Source organism: Choloepus didactylus, chromosome 1, assembly GCF_015220235.1.
Source record: "Choloepus didactylus isolate mChoDid1 chromosome 1, mChoDid1.pri, whole genome shotgun sequence".
Classification (NCBI taxonomy): domain Eukaryota; kingdom Metazoa; phylum Chordata; class Mammalia; order Pilosa; family Megalonychidae; genus Choloepus; species Choloepus didactylus.
In genome coordinates, this window is record NC_051307.1 from 195,598,325 (window position 1) to 195,621,615 (window position 23,291).

The 23,291-nt window shown below is 36.8% G+C and overlaps 1 protein-coding gene across 6 annotated transcripts in view; it reads left to right on the forward strand.

The window, feature by feature from the left end:
* SNRK (SNF related kinase) overlaps window positions 1-23,291 on the forward strand; it is a 72,694-nt gene that overhangs the window by 17,222 nt on the left and 32,181 nt on the right. The window contains exon 1 of one of the 6 annotated variants that reach the window (XM_037848452.1): window positions 10,376-13,537. The exons of the other annotated variants lie outside the window; for them this stretch is intronic. The gene's annotated coding sequence lies outside the window, so the exon portion shown is untranslated. Of the gene's footprint in view, window positions 1-10,375; window positions 13,538-23,291 lie in introns of those variants that run through there. 6 annotated transcript variants of the gene reach the window in all.

The window sequence follows — 23,291 nt, forward strand, 5'->3', positions numbered from 1 at the left end:
TATTTTATCTATATTATCTTGTTTACTTTTCACAGCAACCTGTGTGGTTGTTATTACTAATCTCATTGTATAGAATAGGAAAACTGACATACAGATTTCCTGCTCCATGCTGGATCCTGAAACAGTGGTGGCTCTTGGCATTTCCAATCTACACACACTCCCTCCACTCCCAACACACTTTTGTTGATTCACACTCACTTGTTATGAATTAATATACTGGTGTTGAGGATGTTTACTGCTTTTCAGATTTGTGTCAGCTTTGTCCCCTTGCAATTGTATCTGTCCTGAAAGTTGTGAATTAATTTAGTTTTAATTTTTATGACTTTTTTTCATCTGAGGGTGTTGTCAGCTTTCTCATTTTTAGTTTAATCTTAGACTATTCCCTAATATTACATGCACTTGATATCAGACTTCATGGATGAGGAGTCTTCCATTTGCATTCTCATCATTTGAAATGCAGATTGCAGATGATTAATAGCGAAGGTACACTTAAGTGTGCGCATTATATGGAATGCTCTGTAAACCATGGCACTGCTTTTCACATTAGACTAGTGAATTCTACAGAAGAAAGGGTTAACAAGTGGTTTCTGTCTGCTACAGATAACCAAGTGTCAATGAAATCTTTCATTAAAATATGTGAGCCAAAGATTTTTGATTAGTGGAGCAGCTTTAATCAGAAAATGAAGCCAGGAATTTACAGAAGAAACACAGGTGTCAGACTGAAAAACGTGTCCAACCTCATTGGTAATCAGGGCAAGGCAAATTAAAACCACAAGATACTGTTTCCTACTCTTCCCATTAGCAAAAACTGAAGTCAGACAAAACTATGTGTTGGCAAGATTATAGGACATTAGGAACTCTTATACTATTTAGAGGACATAAAGTTAAAGATGTACACATTCTGTGACCCAGCAATTCTACTTCTGGGTATGTACCCTAAAGAAGCGCCTAGTCATGTACAAGGGATTTTTAAAGAATGTTTTGAATAGCATTGTTGAATATTCATCAACAGGAGAATGAATTGTTCAATATTCTTATTATGGAATTCTCTGTGTTAGTGAGAATGAATGAACTTTAAGTATGTATGTCAGCATGGCTGAATTTCACAGATGTAATGTTTAAAGGGAAAAAATCAAGTTATATCATTGATGTAAAAGTTTAAAACATGCGAAACAGTATTATATTTTGTTTAAGGATGCATGAATATATGAAAAATGCATGAGATCAAGATAGGTAACCTGAGGGGCAAGCAAATACCTAGAGGGTTTCAGCTGTATTGGTGATGTTTATTAAGTTGGGTGGTGAGTACACAGGTGTTCCTTTGTAATTTTTTAAATCTTTTTGTATGTATTTAATATTGCATAATAAAACTTAAAAAGTTGAGGAAGAGATAATTGTCTGGAAGGATGCATACCATTCTGATAAAGGATTACCTTATATTGGTCAAGTAGAATTGGGTGGAGTTCATGGGTAACCTATTCATTTTCTTTATTTGTATTTATTTCATTTTGTGAAATAAAATAAATATAGAATTGTTTCTTAAAAAAACCAATGGATGGGTGTCTTTTTGTTAATATACTATTAGTTTATAGGGCCCAATTAGTCAGTGGTTTTTCACAGATATTTAGCAAAATAGCTGTGGGCAGTGATTAAAATCTGTCATTTTATTAAATTGCCATATGATGCTAAATAAAACACCTGTTAGAAACAAGTATTTTATGGTACATTGATCATCAACATAGTGACTTAGCTTGGGAATTTTCTATTTTATTATTTATTTTCAAGGAATCAGTTTTTGATTTTACTTATCAACTGCACTTTTTGTTTTCTATCTACATCATTATTTTTCCCATCTTTATAAAGATGATGATATCATACATAATTTTTTGTAGGGTCTTTGAAGTTGTTTTTCATTTTCTGTTTTTGGTGCCTTGAATCAAAAGTTTGTTTTACTTATTGTCTTTATTTCTCATAAATGCATTTAAGGCTGTACGTTGCCCTCTCCTACAATCTCTGGTGATATCCTAAGGGTTTCACTCTGCATTGATTGTTGTTCATTGCTAAAGTTTATCTTTACTGTTTTGTTGCTTAACCCACAACTTACTTAGAAAGGTGTTTTTTAAAAGAAAACTCAAAGTGTATAGATTTAATTTTTCCTTTGGCTGTCTGGTTTTTAATTTCTAATTTTAGTACATTTTAGTGCATTGCAGTCAATAAATAAGCCTGGTTGGTTTCAGCTTTGAGAAATTAATTTCTTTGAGGTCTAATATATGGTAATTTTTGATGACTGTTCCCCGTGTGATTAAAATACTTGTATTTTTGGTAGGTACAAAGAGTTTATACATAATTAAGCTTGTTAATGATGCAGTTCGTTCTTTTGTATCCTTGTATGTTTTTATTATGAGCTGTCATTTTCTGAGAAAGGTATGCTAGTCTTTCAGTCTGATTTCTGAATTTTGTGTTTTAATCAATTTTTGCTGTATGTATATTATTTCCAAACTATGATAGGTGTATGAAAGTTTATAATTTATTTTACCTTTCACGAATATGAACTGGTACCTATTTGATGCTCCTTGCATAGAATTCTATGTTGTCATTTTGTTTTTGGTTTCCCTCTTCTAAACAATGTGTAGCTGTATTTTATGTCTAATTTAATATGAGAGTCTGTCTTTTAATAGGTGAGTTTAATCCATTCTATTTATTATTACTGAAATGTTTGGATTTATGCTATCTAATGTTTTCTTTTGTCTTATTTACTTATTTCTTTATAAACTTTTCCTGTATTTTGTTAGATTATTCAGGTTTTCTTTGTCCTTCCTCTCAAGTGGTTTGGAAGATAGTCTGTTTCTCTCTGTATTGGCATCCACCCTCAATGTCCAGAGTTAATCAGTAATTCATGTTACTCCTCCTTCCCTGCAAACAAGAACTTTAGTTTGCTTTTACTTCTCTTTAAGTTATAAGTTGTTGTTTTGCTTTTGTTTATTTTATTTACAATAAATACTTACACTTAATTGTACAGATTTCTTGGCCTTCCTATCCTTCACTTGGATTCTTTTTTTGTTTTGTTTTGTTTGTAATCCTTTCAGAGGAGAGTTGTGAAAAATTCCGTTAAGTCCTTTTCTGTATAAAAAGTTCCTCACATTTGAAAGATAACTTGGCTGGGTATCAAAATATGTATTCAAAATCATTTTCCTCCTGACTTTGAAGATATTTTTCTGTCATCTTCTTGCTTCCAAAGTTGCCACTGAGAGAAATGATGTGTAGCTAATTTTATATTCTTTGTTAGATTACATTTAATTGATTCTGAGAAGCATGTTTTTTTCACATTTTAACCCTTCTCAGAGGGCTCCATTAAGTCAGTTTCTTTGGGTATTAGTTCTTTTTGATAAACTTGGTTCATGGTGTTTATTTTCTCAGGAGCTTTGGGGATTGTTAGTTGTGTGTTCATCTCTGTTTCTGAGATTCCCTGATGCCTAGCTGTGAATATGATGTCTGAGTATTATAGCCAGCCACCAGTGGATGTGGGAGAGGAGCAGAGTATAGAGCCAGGTGGGATGGATGTCTTGGTATCTGGTCTTAGTATTTGGCCAAGGGGTCAGTAGACCCTTTGGGCACCATCCTTCTCTCTCTGTCCCTAATGCCCATAATTACTCCTCTCACCCAGAACAGATGCCTACTTGAGCATGTTTGGTGCTAGTTCAGGATGATGGGATGGAAGGAGATGGTCCCCAATTAATCCTTCTAATGGTTGTCTTCAGGCTGTTCCTTCCTGTTTCCAGTCTGTGTTATCTTAAAGGGAGCTCCACATAATCCACCCAGTGGTGGTTGGGCTATGGTGTCTTCTTTCAATCTGGTTCCATGTGCCATCTACCTAGTTTGTCATATCTAGGGACTTGGGGAGAGAAAGTTTGGCTAAGTCATGCTCCGTGAGCTATTGCTGCATTTGCATTGCTGGGCTTACAAGAATGTGCATTAACTTGACTTGATGGAGTTAGGAAAGAAAACATGTTTTTTTATGAATTTATCACATTCCTTGGAATTCTTGTGGTAAACAGTGCAGCAGCACACACAGTGGAAAGCTTATTTCTGCTTGTTATGTTAGCTTAACCAATGAAAGAACTCACTGGGCTGAGCAGATGGGAAAAAGCCTGTGTCTGCTGGTAACTGGAATGCTTCATGCCTTTGCTCTGGAGAGACCAGGCTCTGCTGATACTGATGGGGGGCTTGCTGTCTGCCAGGGGGTGATCTGTCTGCTTGTTGAGGCTCCAAGTGAATTTCTGGGTAAATTTTTTTTTTCAAAGCAGTATTAAAGTATGGCTTTAAAAAGCAAAACTAAACTATTCTTTAAAAATTTCTTCATTACAATAACTATAAAATGGGAAGACTGTCTCTTAGGTCACAGATGTACAACTTTTCAGTAGTTGTAAAACCCTAACAGTTTTTTTATTTTATTTTTACTTTTTTACTTCGTTAACGTTTTTAGGTTTATTTTCAAATTTAAATGAATTAAATTTGGTATTGAGAATGTTATCATCTCACTTGAGATTTGGAGGCTTCCTAGAATTTTACTACAATGAGATTTTCTGGAACTGAAAAACCTCTATATTAGATGCTTCCTCGTTCATAGACAAACTCTTTCAAAGATGAAGTATTCAGTCTCACATTAATTTATTGTTACCAATTAGGCAATAGACACCACTGAAAGCTAAATTACTTAAAACATTGCATCATGCAAAGGTTTTGATTTAGAGTCAGTGTGTGTAACTTTTTGGGATTTAAACAAAAAACTTACATATACCCTGTATATTAATAGTTCTCAAATTTGTGGTTCAGTGTTTGATGGAATTATCTACAATCATGAGAATATCTTCATGCACATTATTTTGCAAAAATAGAGCTTGTTTATTCATAAATCTGTATTTTGCCCTGCATTAAAATATGATTCTTTGATTGCTTTCAGTATTCTAGGAATAGAGGGGAACTTCCTCACCTTGATAAAGAGCATCTACAAAAAACCATTGTTCTAGTTTGCTAATGCTGCCAGAATGCAAAACACCAGAAATGGACTGGCTTTTGTAAAGGGGGTTTATTTGGTTACACAGTTACAGTCTCAAGGCCACAAAATGTCCAAGGTAACACGTCAACAATCATGTACCTTCACTGGAAGATGGCCGATGGTGTCCGGAAAACCTCTGTTAGCTGGGAAGGCACGTGGCTGGCGTCTGCTCCAAGTTCTGGTTTCAAAATGGCTTTCTCCCAGGACGTTCCTCTCTAGGCCACAGCTCCTCAAAAATGTCACTCTTAGTTGCTTGTGGGGTGTTTGTCCTCTCTTAGCTTCTCTGGAGCAAGAGTCTGCTTTCAATGGCTGTCTTCAAACTGTCTCTCTTCTGTAGCTACTCTCTCAGCTTCCGTGTGTTCTTCAAAGTGTCCCTCTTGGCTGTGGCTCCTCTTCAAAATGTCACTCTCAGCTGCACTGAGTTCCTTCTGTTTGTCAGCTCATTTATATGGCTCCAGTGATTTAATTTAGACCCACCCTGAATGAGTGGGGTAACACCTCCATGGAAATTATCCAATCAGAGTCATCACCCACAGTTGGGTGGGGTGCGTCTCCATGGAAACACTCAAAGTACAATCTAATCAACACTGATGCGTCTGCCCACACAAGATTACATCAAAGATAATGGCATTTTGGGGGACATAATGCATTCAAACTGGCACAACCGTCAACTAACATCATACTTAATGGTGAAAGACTGAATGCTTTCCCCGTTAGATCAGGAACAAGGCAAGGATGTACACTGTCACCACTCTTAATCTACTTAGTACTGAAAGGCATACAGATTGGAAAGGAAAAAAGAAAGAAAACTGTCTATTTGTAGATGACATGATTGCCTACATAGAAAATCTCAAGTGAATTCAGCAAGGTCACAGGCTACAAGATCAACATGCAAAAATCAATTGCATTTCTAAATACTAACAATGAATGTGTGGAAAATGAAATTAAAAACAAAGTATCATTTACAGTAACACTGAAGAAAATGAAATATCTAGGTATGCCCGTTTCGGTTTGCTAATACTACCGTTAAGCAAAATACCAGAAATGGATTGGCTTTTATAAAAGGGGGTTTATTTGGTTACAAAGTTACAGTCTTAAGCCATAAAGTGTCCAAGGTAAGGGGGTACCTTCACTGAAGGATGGCCAATGGTGTCTGGAAAACCTCTGTTAGATGGCAAGGCATGTGGCTGGCATGTGCTCCAGAGTTCTGGTTTCAAGATGGCTTTCTCCCAGGATGTTGCTCTCTAGGCTGCAGCTCCTCAAAAATGTCACTCTTAGTTATTCTTGGGGCATTTGTCCTCTCTTTGCTTCTCTGGAGCAAAAGTCTGCTTTCAAGGCCATCTCCAAAATGTCTCTGTAAGCTTCAGCTTCTCTCTCAGCTTCTGTGCGTTCTTCAAAGTGTCCCTCTTGGCTGTAGCAAGCTCGCTCCTTCTGTCTGAGCTTATATAGCATTCTAGTAAAGTAATAAAGGCTCATGCTGCATGTTCAGGGCCATACCTCCTTGGAAATTATCTAATCAGAATCATCATCTACAGTTGGGTGGGTCACATCTCCATGGAAATACTCAAAGAATTACAGTCTAATGAACACTAATATGTCTGTCCCATAATGGCGTTTTGGGGGACATAATACATTCAAACTGGCACAGCCCCTAACAAAATACATAAAGAATCTGTCTGCTGAAAATTACAAAATGCTGATGAAAAATATCAAAGACCAAAATAAATGGAGAAACCCACCTTGTTCATGAATTGGAAGACAGCATAGTAAAAGATACCAGTTCTCCCCAAATTGATCTATAGATTTAATGCAATTCATATCAAAAGTCCTGCAAGGGTTTTGTAGACATAGACAACATTATTTGAAAATTTGTATGGCAAAGCAAAGGATCGACGATAGTTAAAATGATTTGGAAAAAGGAGAATGAGAGTGGAATCACTACCCAAGTTCAAGACTTACTATAAAGTGATGGTCATCAAGACTGTGTTATTGGTAGATCAATGGAACAGAATAGAGAAGTCGGAGATAGATCCACACAAATACGCTCAACTGATTTGTAAAAAGAGTAGTTATTTTTAACTACTTTCTAACTTAAAGGACAGTTAAAAACATAATACAAACCCATACAGAGAACTCCAACATATCCCTACCCACCCACTGCCTGCTGATACCCAGATCCACCAATTTTAACATTTGTCATGTTTGCCATACCATTCTATCCATCTGTCTATTTTGTCTATTTTTCAACTCATTTCCTGAACAGTTGAATGTAGGTTATAAACATCATGCTCCATGAACACTTAATACTGCCATGTACATTTCCTAAGAACAAGGATTTTCACTTACGAAAGTACCTTAAGTGCAGTTACCAAGTTCAAGAAATTTAACATTGATGTTAAGCTTATAGTCTATGTTCCAGTTTTTTTTGTATGTCCCAACAATGTCCCTTTGAGCCTTTTCTCCTCCCTTTTTATGTCGCAACCAGGATCATGTATTTCATTTAATTGTTGTCTCGTTATTGCTCTTTTTAATTGTGGGAACATACGTACAACATACACTTGCCCATCTAAACCACTCCCAAAGCATAATTTTATTAAAAGCAATAAGAATCACATTCACAATACCCTCACCAGCTTCCATTACTAAAACTTTGCCATCTCTCCAAACAAAAACCCTGTACCTGTTAGGCATTAACTCCCCATTCCCCCTGTCCCTTGCTCCTGGCCACCTGTACTCTAACATCTGTCTTGATGAGCTTTTATATTCTCCGATTTTCTTTGTAGTTATCATGGGGTTTAAATTTAACATCCTAAATCTGTAACAGTCTCCTTTGCTTTGATACCACCTTAACTTCAATAATTTACACAAACTATGTTCCTATACCCTTCCATTCCCCCATCTTTATGTAGTTCTTGTCACAAATTATGTTTATACATTATAAGTCCAAAACCATTGATATATCATTGCATTTTATGCTTTTGACTTTTAGATCCTGTAGAAAGTAAAAAGTGAGTTACAAACCAAAAATTTAATAATCCTGTCATTCATACTTACTTGTGTTGTTACCCTCACCAGGGATATTTATTTCTTTATGGGGCTTGGCTCTATTGTCCTTTCCTTTCAACCTGCAGAACTCTTTCGCATCTCTTGTAGTGCTAGTCTAGTGGGGACAAATGCTCTCAGCATTTGTTTATATGGGAATGTCTTAATCTTTCCCTCATATTTGAAAGACAGTTTTTGCTAGTTAAGGAATTCTTGGATGGCAATTTTTGGCATTCAGTACTTTAAATGTATCATACCACTGCCATCTTGACTGCATGGTTTCTAATGAGAAATCAGCATTTAAACATATCGAGACTCCTTTGTTTGTGACATGTTGTTTCTCTGTTGTGGCTTTCAGAATTCTCTGTTGTGGCTTTCAGAATCTCTGGCATTTAACAGTTTGATTATAGTATGCAGTGAAGTGGGTCTGTTTGGGTTTAGTCTTTTTGGAATTTGTTGAGCATTTTGGATTCAAGTATTCTTGCATTTTGTTAAATTTGGGGAGTGTTCAGCCATTTATATCTTTGAATATTCTTTCTGCCCCTTCCTATCTTCTCCGTCTGGAATTTCCGCAATATGTATATTGGCATGATTGATGGTATCACACAGTTTCCTCAGGCTCTGTTTACTTTTCTTCATTCTTTCTTCCTTCTGTTCCTCAGACTAGGTGATTCAAATTCATTATTTTCAAGTTCTCTTGATTCTTTCTTCTACCAGCTCCAGTCTCCTGTTGAATCCCTCTAGGAATTTTAAAATTTCTGTTATTGTTGTCTGCAGCACTGTTTCATTCCTTTTCATCATTTCTGCCTCTCTGTTGATATTCTCTTTGTGGTCATCCATTGTTTTCCTGATTAACCTTTAGTTCTTTGTCCATGTTTTCCTTTACCTCTTTGAGCATGTTTAGGACCATTTTTTAAAAAGTCTTTGAAATGTTCCACTCCTGGCTCTCTTTAAATGGTTTCTGATGCTTTAATCTCCTCCTTTGTCTTGGCAGTTGGTTCCTGTTTCTTTGTATGTTTATAACCTTTTGTTGAATCCTTGATATTTTGGAATTTTAATGTCTTATTGCTGAAATTTAGACTCTTAGGTATCTGTTCTTTAAGCTTTATCCAGCTAGTGTTATGACAGAGCTTTCCTTGAATGTCAGGCGCTAACAAAAACAAAAAAAAAAAAAGAAAAGAAAAGAAAAAGAAGGAAATAAAAACCCTACGTTTCGCAGTCTTTGCAGATTGACCTGTGTGAGCACTTTCCTTCAAGGCTTATCCATAGAATGAGTGTAGAGAATAGCCTCCCTGATCCTTTCTGTACTTGCCTCTTGTCTTGGGCATGCACACATGGCCCTAGGAATTTCCTTATTTATGCAGATAAGAATGTTCCCCCTTCCCTAGGAAAAAGTTTCCTCATGGTCCCAGGCATTGCACTGTATATTCTATAACCAGCAATTTCTAGCAATTCCTAGGCTGCACGATTTGACTGCTCTCCCACAGTGTTCTATAGGAGAGCTATGTGCCACCTTCTACATGCAGGGCAAATTCTGAGACAGTGAGTCCCTCAGTCCACCACCAGACAGATTGGACCAGGCATACATGCTCCAGTATGTGCACAACGGTTACTCTACTCCCTCCAGAACCAGGACCAGGGATCCACACTGGGAGAGCGGTCCAGCTTGGCACTGAGCAAGTAAGAGGCAGACGAGAGGTAAACCAGAGTGCCAAGAGATCCTGGCACTTTTAAGTAGCCTTTTTCTTGATTCAGCACTTGCCTTGTTACTTCAGTCTTTTAACTACTTTTTGGAACTTGGAGAAAGATGTTTCTGCCAGTTTTTGCAGGTTGTTCAAAGCTTCTATCTGGGGACAGAGCCATGAAGCGTCTTGTTCTGCCATCTTGATCCCCAACTGATTTTTGACAAAGGTGCAGAAGCAGTTCAGTGGAGGAAGGATAGCCTTTTCAACAAATGGTGCTGGAGCAAGCAAACATCAAAAGGCAAAAAAAAAAAATGAGTGTCACCTAAACCTCATAGTTCATAAAAAAACTGTCTCAAAGACCTAACATGTAAAACATAGGAAAAAAAACGAGAGAAAATCTCCAGGACTTTGGCACAGTTGAAAGCTTCTAGACTTGATACCAAAAGCATGAACCTTAAAAAGAGAAAAATGATGAATTGGACCTCATTAAAATTAAAAACTTTTGCTCTGCAAAAGACCCTGTGAAGATGATGAAAAGAAAAGCTACAGAAGGGGAGAAAATATTTGCAAACCACCTATTTGTCCAAGGACTAGTATCTAGAATATATAAAGAACTCTCCTCTCCATATTCAGCAGTTGAAAAAAAATCCAGTGAGAAAATGGGCAAAAGACACAAACAGATATTTCACCAAAGAGGATTTGCAGATGACCAGTAAGCATGTGAAAAATTGTTAAATCTCATTAGCTATTAGGGAAATGAAAATTAAAACCACAAAAAGGGATCACTATATACTTGTGAGAATAGCTATAAGAAAAAAATAGCAACACCACCAAATGCTAATGAGCATGTGAAGAAACTGGATCACCCATACATTGCTTGTGGGAATGGAAAATGGTATAGCCACTCTGGAAAAGGTTTGGCAGTTTCTTGTAAAACTAAATATGCACTTAGCATATGACCCAGCAATTACAGTCTTGGGCATTTTATCCCGGAGAAATGAAATATCTGTCTATCTTCACATAAAGACTTGTACATGAATGTTCATAGCAGTTCTATTGGTAAAAACTAAAAACTGGAAACAACCCAGATGGCCTTCAACGAGTGAGTGAGTAAACAAACTAGCACAATCCATACTATGGAATACTATGTAGCAATACAAAGGAACAAACTGGGATTGATTTCAAGGGAATTATGCTGAGTGAAAAAAGCCAATCTCAAAAGCAATCTGAATTACATGCTATATAATGTATATGCTATATATTTCCATTTACATAACTTTCTTGAAATTAACTGATAAAAATGGGGAACAGATTGGTGGTTGCCAGGGGTTAGAGATAGTGGTTGGTCTGGCTATAAAGGATATATGAAGTTGCTTTGTGGCGATGGAACCCTTCTGTAACTGGTGGTGATTGTACAGATCTACACATGATAAAATTTCATAGAACTAGACACACACACACAAATGAGTGCATGTGAAACTCATGAAATCTAAAACTCTGTCATCTGTACCCATGTCAGTTCCCTGGTTTTGATATTGTACTGTATAGGTAAGCAAGATGTTATTATTGGGGGAAATTACCCAGGTAAAGGGTACATGGGACCTCCCATTTTTTCCCCAACTCTTGTGAATCTGTAATTATTTCTAAATAAAAAGTTAAAAACATATATGTTATTCATTGCATGGAAGGGAAGTATCCCAGTGTGGGTGTTCCTGTGATGTCTGTGGTGGTTTTATTTTTGTACCAAAAATGCCTTACTATAGGCTGGGTTTGACGGTTCAGTTGATATGACAAACACCAAATTTTTGTAGTGTTCAAATGCATGCTAACAAAATGTTATTCTTACAGTGCATTTTTAGAAGTAAAAACAATTTAAAACCAGGTAAACAGCCAAAAGAAAAAATGTCCTCCTTCCACTGAAGTAAAAGCATTTAGCCTTCACCATGTTAAAAGTATGTACTTCTATTTATTTTAGAGCAGTAGTTCTTAACTTTTTCTGATTCATAATGTGATGCCTGTAGGTCTACTAAAGGCTACCGGCACATCTTAGAATTGATGCACATGGAACATCTTTAATTATTCCTTACTTTGACCTAACATTGCACGTGAAGAGTGTCTCAAAATCCAGTGTGAATGTAAAAATACCACTCTGGTCTATCTGAAAAGAATTGTATTTCTTTATGAAAAAGTAAATTAGTAAAACATGATAAGTTGAGACATTCTTGGCTATTAATTTATTTGCTTCTTAGGCTTTGTATACTATGCCAGCTTTTGGAAATCTTAGCATATTTAAGCCAAGAGTTATTAAACTAGAAGCCACATTTAATGTACTTAAGGCAGTTGTTCTTAGCTCAACTCTAGTCTCTGTAATGAAATGCCTCCTCATTATATTCTTTCCTATAAAAGATCCTTTTAGAGGATTTAGGACATGGGTGGCCACCCAAAAAACATGCTGTAGTTGTAGCATGATATCTATAATACATGAAAATATTTAAATATTTTCTCTGAAAAATTTTAAAAGGATCACACTGTATAGATAATATATAACCTAAGCTGTAATCTTCTGTGATAGAACTTTGAAATACTCCAAAAAGACATAAACTAATAAGAAATTTTCTCTTTAGTTTATGTAAATCTCCTATTTTAGGTTAAACCATGAAATCCTTAATTTTATTTCAGATTTGAATGACCTCTCTAGAGAAGCTGATAATGTACTTGCTTTTACATTCCTTCCAAAGTTGCACCACATCTGAGTGTATAGTTTCATTTTCTATCCCTAAGTCATCATTTATTAGAGATTGATGTCTTGGTTATGTTTCAGTATTTACAAATTTCAACCTTCTCCAAGAGTCAGCATTTGGTTAACTTTTATATCATTTACTCTTACTTACTCTCTCTGCCATTTGAACATTTGAACACTGACAAGTTTTAGATTAGAAAACATTAAGCTTGCCTGTCAGAGTCCACGTGTCACAGGGTTTTGACCCTGTGTGTAGAGTTAGGGTTATCCATTTTAAAGGGATGATTTGTGCTTCTTCTTTGGCAGAGAGGAGGTTTGGTCTGCTTTAAAATAGTACTTTGATTTGTTTTATTAAAGAGGTAAATAAAAGCTTGCCTGAATATGGGTGCCCAGAATGAACAGCAAAGTCGGCCTTCAGTCAGGCACATGTAACCCTCTCGGCACTTCCTCTTGTGGAGAGAACGCAGAATGTTTTCTGTTTATTTGGTTCTGTGGCTGTGGTCTGAGAGGGACAGCTAACGATCATGGCCTCGTTTTCTTTCCTGCCTCTTGCTGGGTGCTGGAGGAAGAGTATCCGAGGTTCTCTCTTTTCTTTGGAAATTAGTCCTCGGGGGAATTTCTGAAATGTTGGCCACCGTGAGAAAACTGGGAGGAAGGGCAGGCCCTTGACCTTTGCTCATGTGTCTCTCATACATGTTGTTTTCAATTGAATTTAACCTTGAGAATGTTAGTTGATTGCATTTAGGTTAACTTCTAACATAGGGATATTTCTCTTTTTTAAATGTTAAAAGGAAACAAATCACAGTCCTGATGGTTTTTGATAACTGGTAAATTTCTTGGAACTTAAGAAGGACTTTACAAACCACCCAAAACATTAACTTCTAATACAAAAATACATTCAGAATTTTATTTTTAAAAACTAAATCTACTTATCTTCACTTTAGGTGGAAGCATAGGAGACCTTTAAGGAGTTAAAAACATCAAATCTGCTTGGGTATTTTTGTAAGGAGAAAGGTAAGCCTGTGGAAGAAAGACTAGTTTGTTAAGCAAGAAATCAGCAGTTAGAACCAACTTTTTAGCACAATAGATTTGGAATCCTGCTTTTCACAGAAGCCCGCGTTGCTCCGAACTGAGAGTCTATTTGCGAACTATAGAAGAATATGTTATTTACATGCAAGCTGTTGTGCTTGATCACTCTCTCTTGCTCACTCTGAGATGGGCCTGGAGGGACTAGTTACCAACAGGTCTTGGTTTCCGGGTAAACCCTGTCCTGTCATGTCAGGAAGTTGACGTGTGGTCCTTGGCTTGTCACAACTCCAGGAGTGGTTGCTTGGAGAATGCTTTCACAATCACATTAGCACAGAGTGTGGTTTACTTCTTTCAAGGGCTGTGGCTGCTGTCACTCAGATCCTCACATGTTAACAGCGTTGACTTTGGTAGAGACTGATGTAGAACAGAGTGCCACAGAGCTAAGCAAGTTCATTAGCAGAGACTGCACCGTGGAACTGTTTCTTCATTACATCTGTCTTTCCAAATATGTACCCTTCACTGGGTTTTTCACTTCTTATTCCCATTTTTCTATAAAACCCAAGTATTGATTTATCTTGCCAAATTACTTTCAATGATTTATTAGCTTTTAGGGATATATTAAAAATTACTTGCAGTATCATGTAAAACAGTGCCTAATTTAATGTTTTTAAATTGTATTTTAGAATTTTTTTAAATTCTGAAACCCAAGAAAAAATTTGTAGTTCCTCAACATTTGTGGCACAACATCTGGTGTATAGGAAAACAAAACCTTGTAGACTGAGACCCTCTTTGCAAATCCTCGTGCCCAGGACACTGCCAGGTACAGAGTAGGCACACTACTTTATTGGATAAAAATAATGGAGGGTACTGGATGGCTAAAAAAAGAGGATGATGAGGACACATAGGGACGATATATGCCCTGATTTGCCTTCTCCTTTTGGAATTGGATGGGGTGATGCCAAGCTGAGCTCCCAGATGGCTTGCTCTGCCCCCTTGCTGGATGATAAGGTCCTTGAGAGAGGAGACCATGTGTTTGTTTATATCTTATCTCTGTCCTTTCCCTAGTGCCTCCTGAACATGACAAGCTCTTAATGGTTGTTTAAATGAAGAAACATTACAGAGATGAATTAAAGAAATGAATGTTTACATTCTTCTAAATTTCTTTACCAAGCTTTATTGGTGTCACTCTCCATTGTCTTTCCTGATCTTTTTGCTCACATTGTTAACTCCTTTTCCTTGCCTTCTCTCTGGATATTTAATGAATCGTAGACTCTTAGAAATTCTAATGAAAGCTGTGGACACTCTCTTTAGAGCAATGCAGACATTCATACATTTTGGTTCAATTTCAGGGGTATTTATGGACCACTGTGAAGCCCTTTTATAGATCTGGCTTTGCAAGTTTATGAGGCTAAGTAAAAACTGGGCCCACAACTTTTTGACAGAAAGGATGAACGCCAGCAGTTTCGAAATAAACTTTGAAGCATAAAATGTAGGTAAAAAATCGTACCCTTACTTTTATGCCTGTGGGTACTTGACTTTAACTCACTGTAGTTTTATATATTAAGATCTCTCATTTTTCTTAATTGTGTCTTGAATTTTCTAGCTGTGTTTGGAAGTATTTGATACATTTAATATGATATTTTTAAGCTCATTTTGTATTATTAACTGAAAATCTGTATCAACTCTTCACTGACATTTGGAGATTCCTGTTACATTTTAATAACATGGATTGGGAGTTCTGGTAGATGGTAGGAAGCTGCCCAGATGGCATGATCTCCATATTCCAGTGTGTGGTTCTCAGTTTTCTGCTCAGAATAATTAGTTTCTAGAGGACCAAAACTGGCTTAAATTCTTAAGAGACTTATGTATACATTAGAATACCAGTTGATTAGTATATGAGAAATATTAAATATCTGTCAACTACAAGTTATATTCTTGCATCACAGTAGCTCTTTTTTCTGAATTTTACCCATTTTTCAGGTTTTTAAAAAGATGTTATACAAAAGATCCCCCTTTAGTTAAACAGTATAATGTAGGTTGATTGAGTTTAATCTTTTTTAGGAATATTTGTGATCCTTGAAATTCCTGAGGTAACACTTTATGGTCCTTGTTTGGATTTCTGTCTGTTCTAGAAAGGACTTTTCTCTATCAGAAATTTTAGTTCATCTAGTCTTGTTGTTTTCAAAGCTTTGAGAATATGATTTATGCATGTTATTATTTTGTTTCTAGTTGTTACAGCAGGACCTTTAGTCTGCTGCAACCTATTTTATTCTACCTGGAAGTAGATGGTTCCATTTGGATTTAGAATAGTTCTAATTTTACTCTAACATTAGTTTGTGGGTGGGATACCTTGGAACGGCAGCCATGATTAAAAACTTCTTTGATTTACCATCTAACTTCAACCAGTATCAATATGACTTTTATTAGTAGGCAGAGGCATGGATAGGGAGAGAATGTGAGTGTTCCCTGACTTTCTAATCTTTGACTTGTCTGAGTACTGTGCAGGTATTAAGGGGAACAGTTTTTCTCCGGTAAGGAGGCTTTAAAAAATTGTTTTGTATAACTTTATTTAAGATAAATAAACTTAAGAATTCCTGGCTATCCATGTCCCTTATCAATTATAGAACTGCTTGTTGATCACTTTCTTTATATTGGTTCTTGAGTTGTCCAGAACACAGCAGAGCACCAAGAAGCCAGCAATAGACTGTGCATTTTACAAAGCTCATGAATTTCATTCATAGCTGTCAATCAGTCTCACTCAGATCCTTGGTTAATTTTGCGTAAAAATCTAGCAGGTTCAGTAAATCCATGTTTCTAGTCTTCAGCTGATAGATAATAACATAGGGACCTCCTAGTGGCAGGCACACTGTTAGCAGTGAGATGGCAAAGAAACACGAGATCATACTTGAAAATTCTTAAAAACATAATGTGGGCGTCTCTTTGCTACCTGCATTCCAGATGTTTTAGCAGTGTTTATGGGCTCTTCCAGATATAGGGTGAGGTACCTACTTCCCATGGAATGTGCTCTAAAAGAGGGATCCTAGATGGAAGATAAGATGGGGCCATCTTCTGTAAGCCAAGTGGTTGTTACTTTCTGTGTGAATGAATGAATGGATAGAGATGATAGTTTTAATTTCCAATCTTGTAGTGACTAATGATGTTGAGCATCTTTTCACATGCTTATTTGCTATCTGTATGTCCTCTCCAGTGAAGTGTCTGTTCAATTTTTTTGCCATTTTTAAAATGGGTTGCAGGACACAGTGCAGCAGTGCCATCACTCCAGGAGATTTGTCCTTTATTGCCGATCTCAAAGGTCTTATTCCCATTACATCTCCACACCTAGCACATGCCTGGCAAATAGTGGTGCCACAGGTTTGTTGGATAGACAGTATCTGCTTTATGGCCCTTTGGTATAGGGACTAATGTGTTCCCCAAGGGCACCTCTGTATCTTAGCATGGTCCTTTTTTTTTTTTGGCAGATTTCTTTTAATCTATCTTAGATTTTTTTTTTTTCCCACACACCATACAATCATCCATGGTATACAATTCACTGTCCACAGTATGATAACATAGTTATGCGTTCATCACCACAATCTATCTCTGAACATTTTCCTTACATCAGAAAGAACCAGAATAAGAATAAAATATAAAAGTGAAAAAAGAACACCCAAGTCATCCCCCCCATCCCACCCCATTTGTCCTTTAGTTTTTATCCCCATTTTTCTACTCATCCATACACTAGATAAAGGGGGTGTGATCCACAAGGTCTTCACAATCACACTGTCACCCCTTGTAATCCACATTACTGTATAATTGTCTTCAGGAGTCCAGATTGCTGGGTTGGAGTTTGGTAGTTTCAGGTATTTACTTCTAGCTATTCCAGTACATTAAAACCTAAGAGGTGTTATCTATATAGTGCATAAGAATGTCCACCAGAGTGACCTCTCGACTCCATTTGAAATCTCTCAGCCACTGAAACTATTTCGTCTCATTTTGCATCCCCCTTTTGGTCAAGAAGATACTCTCAGTCCCACGATGCCAGGTCCACATTCATCCCCGGGAGTCATATTCTGCGTTGCCAGGGAGATTTACAACCCTGGGAGTTGGGTCCCACGTAGCGGCGGGGGCAGTGAGTTCACCTGTCGAGATGGCTCAGTTAGAAAGAGAGAGGGCCACATCTGAGCAACAAAGAGGTACTCAGGGGGAGACTCTTAGGCACAATGATACGCAAGTTTAGCCTCTCCTTCGCAGTAACGAGCTTCATAAGGGCAAGTCCCATGATTGAGGGCTCAGCACATCAAACCGCCAGTCCCAATGTTTGTGACAACATCAACACCAGTCCAGGTGAGGATGTCCAACACATCCGCACCTTCCCCCAGATCTTCGGGGCTGGGGAGGGGGAGGCTGTGAATATATTTTTTATTATCTGCCCAAATTACTCTGGGATGTGTCACTATTTCACTCCAGCCTATACTAACCTACCGTATCTCACTTCCTATTCAAAGTTCCATGCAGTTGTGGTGTTTGAACAAATCGACTGTAGAGTTGTACCGTTTAGAAAATTTAGATCCTGTACCAAACAGATCTCTCTTCCCTTGGTCTCATATGGAAGTCGAAGTTTTAAAACACAGTCAGTTTCAACCTTTACCCTTTGGCCTGGCTTGCCCTGGTCTTAACCAGACCTGCTTCATTCATATCACTAATTGAAGTCTGGGCTCTTTTTCAGCTTTTTTTTTTTTTTTTTTAATAGTGGCTGTACACACTAATACTGACATTCATATCTGCCGAGCTCTAGCTCTGAGTTTCAGGTGTCTCAGAGATGTTAGCATGGTCCTTTAATGGATGATTCTAAGTGACGTAGGAAAAAGGACAGGCTGTGATAATTTTAAACTCCTCTATTCTCAAAAGGCATCAGAGGAAGAATTATTTAATAAACTGTTCTGGAATAATTAGATAATTGAGGAAGAAGAACATGGTAGATTCTTACCTGTGTCGTATGTCAAAATAAATTCCAGATGAGTTAAGGATTTGTACATGAAGAATTAAGCTAAAAAAGAAACAAGAGGTGACTGTTCATGTGATCTTTACCTTTCTAAGCAAGAATCATAAGGAAAAGGTTGATAGATTTGATTACAGTTTATGGGAGCTCTATACATATTTTAAACAAAATTATAGTGGAAACAAAGTAGGAAAATATTTGTAATATAGGTCCTGCTTACTATGCTTAATGTAGAAAAAGCTCTTATAGATCAATTTGACCAACTGCCCTGTAGACAAATGAAAAGGCAGTTAATTAAAGAAGTCATATAAATAGACAATGAAGAAGGAAAAGTTTAACCTTAAAAGCAATTAGAATATTCAGGACTAAACATAAAGCTGTAGTAATCAAGACTATTGCATTAGTGAAAGGGTAGGTCTATAGATCATTGTAAATAGAATGGAGAGTCCATAGATAGACCTATATGCATGTGGTCAGTTGACTTCAAGGGTGCTCAAGAATGACAATGAAGAAAGGATAGTCTTTTCACAAAAGATTAGAACAGTTGGATATCCATATGCAAAAAAAAAAAACAAAAAACAAAAAAAAACTTGATCCATACCTCATATAATATATAAAAATTAACTCAAAATGCATCATATATCTAAATGTAAATTGTATAACTATGAAACTTAGAGGTCTTTGCAACCTTGGTTTAGGGGCAGAGATATTTCAGATACAACACAGTAAGTAAGATCTATAACAGAAAAAAAATGATAAATTGGATTTTATCAAAATAAGAACTCCTCCTTAAAAGGTGCTGTTAAGCCTCAGACTGGGGGAAATACTTGCAATTCACATCCTTGACAAATAACTTGTTTCCAAAACAGATAGAACTCTCAAAACTCAGTAATAATTTTTAAAGCAACCCATTTTAAAAATGTCAAAAAAAATTGAACAGACACTTACTTCACTGGAGAGGACATTCAGATAGCAGATAAGCATGTGAAAAGATGCTCAACATCATTATTCATTAAGAGAATGGAAATTAAAAGTATATATTATATTAGAATGACTAAACTTAAAAAAAATAATACCAACAGCCTCAGTGAGGATGTAGAGCAACTGAAACTCTCAAACATTTCTGGTAGGTACGTAAAATGGTATAGCCACTTTGGCAGATCATTTGGCAGTTTCTTATAAAGTTCAACATATACTTACCAGATGACCCCACAGTCCCACTCTTAGGGATTTACCCCAGAGAAATGAAAACTTATGTTTACACAAAAACCTGTATGCAAGTGTTTGTAATGGCTTTATTTATAATTTCCCAAACTGAAATGGATAAACAGAAAACTGCTCAGCAAAGAAAAACGACATAACTATTGACATGCACAGTTGCATAGACTAATCTCACATGCATTCATGAAAACAGCCAGACTGCAAAGGCTACACACTATATGATTACATTTCTTGGCAAAACTATAGGGACATAAAACAGCCCTGTTGTGGCCAGGGGCTGCAGGGAGGGGTTGACCTCAAAATGCAACAAGGAAACTCTTTGGGGTGGTATAACTGCTCTAGATCTCCAATGTGGTGGTGGTTACACAGCTGTGCGTTTGTCAGAATTTACAGAAATGTACTCTAAAAATGGTGAATTTTACTGTATGTAAATTATACCTTGATAAAAGAAATTGAGAAAAATAATCAGAGCAATACAAGTTAAAACAAATCTGGTATGTCTTTACTATCTAATAGGCAAGTATTAAATATTATCAGTGGTGTTGGTGAGTTTGGGGGGCTCCTTCTACCAGCTGCTACTAGATAGACTCTTAATGGCATTAAACATACTACTTTCATAATCTGAAAAAAGTAAATGTTACTTTAAAAACAGGAAATATGTGGTTCTATTTGAGAGAACTTTATAGCTAAATTTCAATATAAGGGAACAATCTGAAAATTATAATCCTACATGGAACCAAGCAGGTTATGTGTTTATTGTCATTCCTAAAAAGATGTATGTTGGGTTTTTTTTTAAGGTAGAAAACTGTATATATTTTTAAACCATATGTCCAGTTTAGGTGTTATGAATGGAGACCTAACTAAAACAAAAATTTAAAGAACTAACATTTTGAATTTTGAATCTGGTTATTTTAAATTTGCTACTTTAAAGCTTATTTGTTTTTATCCTTAAATGAGGCAGTTAAAAAGTCTGACAAGTTTAAACATTTTGGGGAATCTAAGGTAATGCTGTGTTCTGTGAAAGGACACACCTCATTAGATTTTTGTATCCCCAGTGCTTAGAAAGTTTTGCTTTGTGCCTTTTGAAAGAGGAACCATTTAAAACTTAGCTGAGATTTGGCATAGGCTGGTGATCTTTCTTACCTGATGTTTTTTATGGCTTGCATATTTATCTGATGTTAGCACACATCAATCTTGTGCAGAAGGCTTAATGTTTCAAAATCAAATTAATAAAACGTGTAAGTACTCTACTCGCTTATTAGCATCAAGTTAATGCAGACTTCAAGTTTATGAAAGGCGAAGCATACAGCAATTCCAGTCTGGTTGTGCTTGACTGTGTGACCAGTTTAGAGTTGGACATTTTTGGATTTGGTACTAAGTCTAAACATTTCTATTTTTAATTCAAAGTTAGACTTGTGAAATTGCTTTTTATTTGTCATGATCTTGTGAGAAATTTAAAATTGTGGGAAATGCGAAATCACTACTTAAAACTAAATTTGGAGTCATGTGTATCCACAGTAAAGCAGTTCTCCTGTAGGTTCCCCTTTGAAGAGTATCCACACTGAAAGTCATAAGGAGAATGTGCTCCTTATGTACTTTGCCATGGTTGGTGGCCTCTTGGTGCCATTCTTAAAAATATTTCTAAAAAAAAAAAAAAAAAATATATATATATATATATATATATATATATATATATATATAAGCATCATAGACTTTGTAATGAGTGTTATTATAAAATTGGACAAAAGCTAGAGATTTTTCCCTTAAGCTTGTAAAAGGAGGTATTTAGTTTTCACAAGATCTGATTTTGGAAAGGTATGAATTTATAGATTAGTACTACACCGAGGTATTTAGAAGTACCTTGAGGGGTTGTTACAGCTGAGTAGAAATTTTGAGACATCCCAAGCATCCAGACTGACTGGGAATGTACCTGTGGCAGGTGACTGTGTGGTAGCTCTGGCTTTGGTGTGGCCTTCATCTGGAGAACACTCAAGTCCGGCTTGAAGCAGGAAAACAGAACTGGAGTGTTATCTGGCCAGCAGCTCTACCCTGACCCCTTCCCTGGTTTTATGAGACTAAGACCCAGCCCTGGACACTTTGAGATAACACAAGGGAAAAAAAAAATTTGTCAGTCATTAAAGTTTATCCAGAGACTCTGTGGATCCCATAACCCTTCTTTTTTCTTTCATCACATTTTATTAGATTGTTACAGATTTTTATGAGGCATCAGTGAGTTTAATATTTGAATTTTCTTAACCTTTGGAATAAGTTATTCATGCTAAAAATAAAATAATTCTTACTATTGGTATTCAAGCTATGAGAGATTGTTTTGTGAATCTCTCAGAGCAACCCTGCAGAACCCAACTGTTGCTGACAGGTTGAGAATCACTCAGCGAGTAGGGAATATGTCTAGGCCTTTTTTATTACTTCTACATTCCTTTAAAAGGTTTACGTTTATTAAGTTAAAGTACATATCCTAATATTCTCTTTTGTACAACTAATTTTTAATTACTTACAAGGAATCAATGAACATGTTTATAAGCACATTCAAATAATACAGAAGTACCTTGAGTAACAAGTATAAAATCGGGTTTATTTTCCCCAGCTGGTCCCCACTCCTATATCTAGAGGTAACAATTATTATCACTCTCTGCAGGCTCTGCAGTGGTACACGTAGCACTTTTTGCTCAGACACACTCAGAAATTACTGGGTAGGTGGTGGTGCCCAAGAAAGAACTAAAATTCTTAGGGTAGCTTGGCCAAGATGACACAGCTGATTGAATTAAGTGGCTAAGGTAGGATTTACACCCAGGTCTCTGAAGTGTTAGCCCAGGCATGCTCTTTTCATTAGGCCATGTTGAAAGAAATTGGCCAACTGTGACATTTAAGTCTGATTTTTTTTTCCTTCATTGGTAAAGTTCACTTCCTGACTGGCACCAGAACCGGGTTTGTAAAGTGGGTTTGTGAAGGAATGCTGAGTTGGAAGGGCATGTGCTGCTTGTCTGCTTTGTGTTTGTGTGAACATGAACAGTCCCACAGTGTGCGATTGATAACTATTTGGCTTCTTGAAGTTTTTCTTGTTTTCTTTTGACTTGAGAAAAACAAGTTAGCACAAAGCCTTAAACAGCTGGCTTAAACTACAGCTTGTCATCACCGATTCCCTTCCCACACTCTGCTTCAAGCACTTCTTAGTCTCCTTCCCTTCTTAGCTTTTATTAAAGGCATGAATAACCACCACACTGCCGGTACCTCTGCTTCAGCTGCCTTGTGGGGGCCTCGCCTACTGTTTCCAGAACTGCTTTCGCTTTAGATTAGCTTCAGGTTCACTCCATTTAGGAAATTTCTGTGAAGCAGGCACTGGCTGGGTGCAGGAGACACAATCTACGCTCAAGGAGCTCCGAATACTGGAGGAAAACGGGAGAAAATTGATTATGACATCCCATTGTGCTGACACTGAAATCACCAGTTGGCTCAAGTTGCCTTGTTGGAGGGCGGGTGGTGCTTTGTGGAGGGGAGATG